Source organism: Erythrolamprus reginae, chromosome 5, assembly GCF_031021105.1.
Source record: "Erythrolamprus reginae isolate rEryReg1 chromosome 5, rEryReg1.hap1, whole genome shotgun sequence".
NCBI classification, from domain to species: domain Eukaryota; kingdom Metazoa; phylum Chordata; class Lepidosauria; order Squamata; family Dipsadidae; genus Erythrolamprus; species Erythrolamprus reginae.
In genome coordinates this window covers 115,592,703-115,601,665 of record NC_091954.1, presented here as the reverse complement: position 1 = coordinate 115,601,665, position 8,963 = coordinate 115,592,703, and positions in this window count along the sequence as shown.

The following is an 8,963-nucleotide window of genomic DNA, read 5'->3' as shown; positions in this document are numbered from 1 at the left end:
TATAACATTAAATAACACTAAAAGTATAAACCAGTAAAAACCCCAAACAAACATTCATTCAGTAATATTCCTCTCTCTGGAGCCATGTTCTACAGCCCCCAAGCCTGCCCACAGAGCCATGTTTTCACAGCCTGCGGCCCCCAACCAATTACCCCCAGAGACTCTAGGGACAGTTGGTTCCATAGAACTGGAGCCACCACATAGAAGGCCTTCCCACATGGCCCCGCCAGTTGGCATTGTCTGGCCGACAGGCCCTGGAAAAGGCCAACTCTGTGAGTTCTGGTTGGTTGCTGGGAGTGTTGTGGCAGAAGACTGTCCCATAGATAGTCTGGTCCAATGCCATCTGGGGCAACATCTTAAATTGCGTCCGGAGACCAACAGCTAGCCAGTGCAGCTCACAGAGTGATGGAGTTAGGTAGGTGTACCTAGGTACATAAGAACATAAGAAGAACCATGCTGAATCAGGCCAAAGCCCATTGAGTCCAGCATTCTGTGTCACACAGTGGCCCACCAGTTGTCCATGGAGATCTTGAGCAGAAGGAGAAGGCAAGACCCTCCCTTTCCCTTAACCCCCAACAAATGGGACCCAAGGGACCCCTGCCTGCCTCAACCGACATAGAGGCGGCACTTGGACATCTGTTTCAATAACCACCATGGATACACTTGGCATCCATGAATCTGTCTAATCCTGCCTTGAAGCTGTTGTGGGCCAGATCCTGTAGCTGCTGATTTTGACGCAGAGGAGTGGGAACCGTCTGTTTACAGAAGATCAGTCTGGTGGGAGGAGGAATCAGACAGTGAACCAGAAGCAGAGACAGGGAGAGAAATGGAGCAGGAAGGGACTGGAGAGACAGAGAGGGGAACGGAGTCAGACAGATCTCCAGCCAGAGGTTCATCGGACTCAGAAGGGGAAAAGTTAATGAACAACCCTATTCGGAATGCTTGGGTGCGGAGAATGCTGGGAAGACAAGAGCAGATGCGCAGATGCAGAAACAAATTATAGGTCACAGGATATAAGAATTAACGACGCTGCTGCAACTGTGAAAAAGGGGATTTGTGTGGGAGTCTATCATTCAGTGTTGAAGAAAGTTTGATGAATTGTGGTTTGGTGTTTGCTGTGGATTTCAGGTCATTCTGACATTCCAATTGTGAGTTATTTCTGGATGACATAAGCCCGAAAGGCTCCTTCACTGACTGGAATAATTAACTCTGACCTATTGACTTCTTAAACTAACATTGCACTGAAATTCCGTGGTTTGCAGTTTTCTGAATATAAAAAACAACCCTTGTTTGATTTTTAAAAAATCTCTCTGTGTGTGTTTATTTTGTTCCTGGGTGGCTCAAGGCCAGGCAGAACAGAAGCTCTCCAGGCTGACAGGTGTCATGACCTCTTCTGGCAGGGAATTCCATCAACCAAGGAACCTCTGGGTGAAGAAATATCTCCCTTTATTTGTCCTCACTTTCTTACCTATGAGCTTTAGGGTGTGACCCCTTGTCCTAGTATTGTGTGATAGAGAAAAGAACTTTTCTCTATCCACCTTTTCTATCCCATGCATGATTTTATACACTTTGATCAAGTCATCCCTTAAATGCTGCCTTTCAAGGCTAAAGAGACCAACCTGGTTTCATAAGGGAGGGGCTCCATTTCCTTGATCATTCTTGTTGCCCTTTTTTGCACCTTTTCCAGTTCCATTCTATCCTTCTTGAGGTGAAGTGACCAGAACTGTACACAGGACTCCAAGTGTGGTCTCACCATCAATTTGTACAGAGGCAATACAACACTTACCGAACTATTTTCAATTCTCTTCCTAATCATGCCAAGGTACATCCACAATAGCTCGCACGGCTGTAGTTTGCACTTACAGTCTCCTGAACGATTTTTAAGGGGAGCCCCATGTAGAGCTAATTGCGGAAGGTCTTAAGCATAAAACGTATCAGGAAAGACTTCATGGACTCAATCTGTCTAGTCTGGAGGACAGAAGGGAAAGGGGGGGACATGATCGAAACATTTAAATATGTTAAAGGGTTAAATAAGGTTCAGGAAGGAAGTGTTTTTAATAGGAAAGTGAACACAAGAACAAGGGGGCACAATCTGAGGTTAGTTGGGGGAAAGATCAGAAGCTACGTGAGAAAATATTATTTGACTGAAAGAGTAGTAGATGCTTGGAACAAACGTCTAGCAGATGTGGTTGGTAAATCCACCGTAACTGAATTTAAACATGCCTGGGATAAACATAGATCCATCCTAAGATAAAATACAGGAAATAGTATAAGGGCAGACTAGATGGACCATGAGGTCTTTTTCTGCCGTCAGACTTCTATGTTTCTATAATTGTTGATAATAAATGGTATAGGTTCTCCTGCTTGAGCATGGGGCTGGACTAGAAGATCTCCAAGGTCCCTTCTAGCTCATTCATCCTTGAAAATGTTGGATTTTAGCAAAACCGATTATAAATCGCAGTCCGATGATGGGGAAGTGGGCCAGGGCTCCCCAGAGGAGCTGCCCTACGGGGACTGTGAAACCAGGTTTTGCAATCAGGTGGCTCTTGGCTGGGGTCCCTTGTAACTTTGAATGGCTGACAGGTGACCCGTCATTAGTTTGACTACCCGTAAAACCCATTTGTTGTGTTTGTCACCAGTGAAACAACATTGTTCCCTTCCAATCTTGTAAATCATACCAAGCAGTTTATTTCAAATCTGGCAGCCCAGAACGTTTGGCAAATAAAACTCACGGTTGCCATAAATTTTGAAATCCTATGGAACAGGAGGATGGACTGCCCTGAAAAGGAAGCGCTCATTGGAGTTTACTACAGTTTAAACTTCCATCTCTTTTCTTCTTCTTCTTCTTCTTCTTCTTCTTCTTCTTCTTCTTCTTCTTCTTCTTCTTCTTCTTCTTCTTCTTCTTCTTCCACCTCCTCCTCCTCTCCTCCTCCTCCTCCTCCTCCTCTTCTCCTCCTCCTCCTCCTCCTTCTCTCCTCCTCCTTCTCTCCTCTTCCTCCTCCTCCTCTTCTCTTTCTCCTCTTCTCCTTCTCCTCCTCCTTTTTTCCTCCTCCTCTTCTCCTTCTCCTCCTCCTCCTCCTCTTCTCCTACTCCTCTTATTTATTTATTGTTAGAGTTGAAAGGGACCATGCAGGTCATCAAGTCCAACCCCCTGCCTGAGCAGGAATCCTAAAGCACCCCAGCCAAAGGGCAGTCCAATCTCCTCTTGAAAGTGTCCAGAGTTGGGGAGTTCACAACCTCCGCAGGCAGGTTGTTCCACTGGTTGATCGCTCTGACCGTCAGGAAGTTCTTCCTTACTTCTAGGTTGAATCTCTCCTTGGTCAGCTTCCAGCCATTGTTCCTCATCCGGCCCTCTGGTGCTCTGGAGAATAGAGTGGCCCCCTCCTCTCTGTGGCAACCCCTCATATACCTGTAGACTGCTATCATGTCCGCTCTGGCCCTCCTTTTCTCTAGGCTATCCATGCCCAGTTCACGCAGTCTCTCTTCGTAAGTCTTGGTTTCAAGTCCCCTAATCATTTTGGTTGCTATTTTCTGCACCTTCTCCAGAGTTTTTTTGTCTCTTTTGAAGTGTGGTGACCAGAACTCTTCTTCTTCTCCTCCTCTTCTCCTTTTCCTCTTCCTCCTTTGCCTTCTCTCCTCCTTCTCCTCCTTTTCTCCTTCTCATCTTCCTCCTCCTCCTCCTTCTTTCCAATTTTTCTTATTTTTCTCCATCTTCTCACATACAAATTTAACATGCACATACCTTCCAATATTACATACACCATACGTAATTCATAATTATACATTTTTATCCTTTGTTCATAAGCCAATATCTTATCTCATATACCTTTCCCAGCGCGTCTTCCAACCTAGTAAATTAAAATAATACATGCTTACATTAACAGACTAGTGCTGTATAACTTTGAAAACAAAACCAATAATTCTTTAATCTCCAAGATTAAAGGTTTAGATCACCAAATTCCACTTCTGCCAGTAAGAAACAAAGCTAATTGTGTCATCCGGATTCTCCATCCAATTAATCCCAACTTTTAACAACTATCATCTTTACTTTTGTTCTGTCTGGGTTCCCCCAGACCTCAACACCAACTGGAAAAAACAGCCAGACACTCTGGTAAAAGCCAAAAGTATTTTATAACTGGAAAAAATAAGCACAGAGGAAAACCTGTTCTTCCCAACAGACAGGGTATAATACGTTACAGCAGGGTCCTGATGTCCAGACAATACAGCAAGCTTCTTGCTGGCACCCCCCCCCCCCCAAGGTTTCAATAGTCAAAGGCACAAACCAGGATTCCAAGACGCCAAAGTTCACAGCCAGGTCCCACGACTCTCAAAGATAAAACTCCACAAGCCAGGAAGGGTGGGTCTGCCTTTTAGCCTTTCCCAAGAGCACCACACCCAAACCCAGCTGTTGCCACTTTAATGCTGAAAGTACTTAGCCAATTGATTCCGTCTCTGGGTAGCTCTTCTTTGTCGCAGATCAATTATGGCTTGTGCATTTTCCTCTAAGGAATCCAGGCTGCTTGCTGGGGAGAGCTCCCCCTGGTGGGACTCTGGCTGTCCTCCCTCTTCTTCAGCCTGGGATTCCTCCTCCTCGTCTGTCTGCACCTCCTGTTCCTCAGCCTCTCCCTCTGAGCTGGAAACCGACAGAAGATCAGCCGTTCCCGGAGGGGCCTCAGACGGAACCACAACAACTTTCAAACATACTTATTGTTTCTTATTCCTTTTCATTTCTAGGCCTGTTGCTCCCTCCCCTTTCTTAATCTCTTTTCTCAATATTTGTTTCTTATATCATAAACTAAATGCCTCTATAGCAGTGTTTCCCAACCAGTGTGCCGCGGGACATGGTCAGGTGTGCCGCGAGCCCGGCCTGGCTGGAGCTTCCATGGCAGTGACGGCAAGTGAGCTTTTGGGGCCCGGTGGGAGGGCACCGGCCACTGTTGCTTCTAAGCTGCGTGGGCGTGCGCTTGCACAGTCATTAGGAACACACACCCCCCGCAGAATTTTTTGAAGTGGCGCAAAGCCACGCAGTCTTGAATCGCTCCCTTCTCCGGCCAGCAAGCCGGCTGCCCAGGAAAGTGCCGCGTTTGAAAAGCGCGTGTTTAAAAAGCGTGCCGCTTTCCCAGGCAGCGGCTTGCTGGCCGGAGAAGGGAGCAATCCAGGACTGCGTGGCTTTGCGCCGTGATGAAAATCACGGCGCCATGGTGGCCTTCAAGCGCTGCCCTTCGTAGCGCCCCACCACCCGTTCCTGCAAGTAGAAGTCGGGCGGGGTACCGGGAGGCAGAGGCGGCGTGTGGCCGGGCTCTGAGCGCCAGGGACACCTGGGAGGGCGAAGGGGTGAATGTGGCTGCTGCCTCTTAGGCGGAGGCGACGGCGGAGTCCACGCTGGGGCCATGCAGGGCCGCTGATCCAGGGGGCAGCTGACCGGCAAGCCGCCCTCCACTCTCTGTCCGCTCTCTCTCTCTTTCTCTCTCTGTTGCTGGCATAGTGCACGAGAGAGAAAGAGAGAGAGGAAAAAAGGAGATGAGAGAGAAAGCAAGAGAGAAAGAGAGAGAAGGAAAGCAAGAAAGAAATCAAGAGAGAGAGAGAAAACAAGGGAGAGAGAGAGAAAGAGTGTGTGTGAGAGAAAGCAAGAGAGAGAAAGCAAGAAAGAGAGAAAGGAAGAGAGAGAGAGAAAGAAAGAGAAAGAAAGAAAGAGAGAGAGAGAAAGCAGAGAGAAAGAGAGGAAGAGAGAGAGAAAGAAAGAGAAAGAAAGCAAGAAAGAGAGAAAAAGAAAGAAAGAAAGAAAGAGAGAAGGAAAGCAAGAGAGAGAGAAAGAGAGAGAAAGCAAGAGAGAGAGAGAGAGAAAGCAAGGGAGAGAGAGAAAGCAAAGAGAGGAAGAGAGAAAGCATGAGAGAGAAAGAAAGCAAGAAATAGAGAAAGAGAGAGAGAAAGAGAGAAGGAAAGAAAGAGAGAAGGAAAGAAAGAGAGGGAGAAAGCAAGGGAGAGAGAAAGAAAGAGAGAGAATAAAAGAGAGATAGCAAGAGACAGAGAAAGAGAGAGAGAGAAAGAATGCAAGAGAGAGAGAGAAAGCAAGAAAGAGAGAAAGAGGGAGGGAAGGAGAGAGAAAGAGCAAAAAAGAGAGGAAGGAAGGAAGGAAGGAAGAAATAAAGAGGGATGGAGAGAGAGGGAAAGAAAGAGGGAGGGAGAGAGAAATAGGGCAAAACGGAGGAAGAGAGGGGTTTTTTGTCCAAACTTTTTTAACTCCCCCCCACCCCCCCGCTCAATGTTCCCCAGGATTTTGTAAATGTGAATAATGTGCCGCGGCTCAAAAAAGGTTGGGAAACACTGCTCTATAGTACTTTTAATATACTGCTCAAAAAAAAAAAGGAATACTTTGTACAGAACAAAGTATTCAATGAGAATATTTCATTCATTCAGATCTAGGATGTGTTCTTTGAGATAGATAGATAGATGATAGATAGATAGATAGATAGATAGATAGATAGATAGATAGATAGATAGATAGATGATAGAGATAGATAGGTAGATAGGTAGGTAGATAGACAGACAGACAGGCAGACAGACAGAGACAGACAGACAGACAGATGAGAGATAGAGATACAGTAGATAGATAGATAGATAGATAGATAGATAGATAGATAGATAGATAGATAGATAAAATAGATAGATGGATGGATAGATAGATAGATGATAGATAGATAGATAGATAGATAGATAGATGATAGATAGATATAGATAAAATTATTCTGTTATCCTGAGCAGACACAGGTGGTGCTGCAGCTCAGGGCTGTTGGTTCCTCAGTGCTCTGCTGCCACCTTGTGAGGAAATAGGGCATTTTTCTCCAGCCTCCACACAAGGCTGCCTTTTTCTGCTTAAACCCTTTCTTTCACTCTCCAGAATTCAACTACAACCACCATGATTCCCAGCAAATTGCTGCGGGAATGGAGACACCAACTTCTGGAGACAAGAACTGAAGGAGAAAACACTACGTGCATTTCTCATCTTCTTTCACAGCCGGCTTTTTATATTGGTTGATTTCACCAGATAGAATCCAGAATTGGTCTGGATTAATTCCCCCAACTGCCCACCGTCCAGTTTAGTATGTTAAAATAATGTCTGCAAGGAAAAGACAAAGCTCAGAAAGCACCAAGGACCGTACAGTTCTCCTCCTTCTCTTCTCTTTCCTCCTCTCCACACACCCCACTCCCTTCTAACACTGATGATGTTATGTAGTTGGGCAATGAAACATTTGTAAGAAAACCACTAAGCTCAGAGGACGCCTAATTTCAACCTTGAGCTGCAGATTTTCTCCTCCAAACCATCGGAAAGCAGGACAAGAAGCAATGGAGGGAAACTAACTGTTCTGTCGAGCTCTCTGGCAGAATCCTCCTGAAAATTCAGATACAAATTTCAGACACACACACGTTTGAAAATTCCAAACAATGTTCTTTATAATGAAACTTCACTTAAACTAAGCCCTCTTTTGGTATAGCAAAGAGCCCTCGTCTCCAAACAAACTGGTAATTGGTACAAGTCCCTGTTCAGTTCTGAGATACTTAGATTGCAGCTGTGAGGCAATTCACAGTCCTTCTTCTTCCACAAAATGAAACACACTTTGCTCTGGTTTAGTTTCAAAGTGGGGGGAAATCAGCACACAAAAGGTCAAAGTCAGTAAAGCAGGCACGAAACACAATGATCAGATAATCCTCCACAATGGCCAAACCCACAGACTGCTCTTTATAGCAGCCTCACTAATGACCACAGCCCCACCCAATCACAGGTGGCCTCATTTTCTTTGATAATAATCTCTCAGTTGTTGTTGCCTATGCATCGCTCTCCGCATGCGTGGCTGTATCATTAACTCTTGTTCCGAATCCAAGGAGGAGATACTTGATCTCCTTCTGAACTGTCTGCCCCACTCTCCTCCTCCCTGTCACTCATGTCTTCTTGGTCAGAGGAGCCTTCATCAGCAGATTCCACCGGGGGCAAAACAGGCCTGCAGCATGTGGATGTCTCCCCCACATCCACAGTCCTTGGGGCAGGAGCTGGGCCAGAGCTAACCACAACACTAACCAAGGAGAGAAGCAAGCTGGGATTAAGGAGACTTTTCCTATCAGTGAGGACAATTAACCTATGGAACAGCTTACCACCAGAAGTTGTGAATTCTCCAACACTGGAAGTTTTTAAGAAGAGATTGGATAGCCATTTGGATGAAATGGTATAGGATTTCTTGCCTAAGCAGGGGGTTGGACTGGAAGACCTCCAAGGTCCTTCCCACTGTTATTGTTGTTATAAAACCATGAAGCACAGAGCACCAAGGACCCCACAGTTCTTTCTCTCCCTCGTGCAAATCCCCCTCCTTTGTAGCATGGATGTTACCTAGAAATGTCTGCAAAACACCTAAGCACAGGGAGCACACCAAGGACCTCCTTCTCAACTCTGGGCTGCAAATATTCTGTCAACCCGATGCAGAAGTTGGTGATAAATCAACGCTTTGCCACACTATCTGTAGAAGGCCTGATGTTGATGGGAACTTGGGAGGAGGGATTTTCATGAGGGAGCAGGTGCAGCCACAAAGCATAAGTCCTGCTGAATTAGGCCCAAAGTCCATTGAGTCCAGCATTCTGTGGCCCCCCCAATTGTCCATGGGGATCTTGAGAAGGCAAAACCCTCCCTTTCCCCTGATCCCCAACAAATGGGAACTCTGCCTGTCTCAAGCAACATAGAGGCGGCACTTGGACATTCATTTCAATAACCACCTATGATACACTTGGCATCCATGAATTTGTCTCATCCTGCCTTAAAGCTCTCCAGGCTGACAGCTGTCACGGCCTCTTCTGGGAGTGAATTCCATTAACCAACGACTCTGGGTGAATAAATATTTCTCTTTATTTGTCTTCACTTTCTCACCTATGAGCTTTAGTGAGGGGCCCCTTGTCCTAGTATTGTGATAGAGAAAATA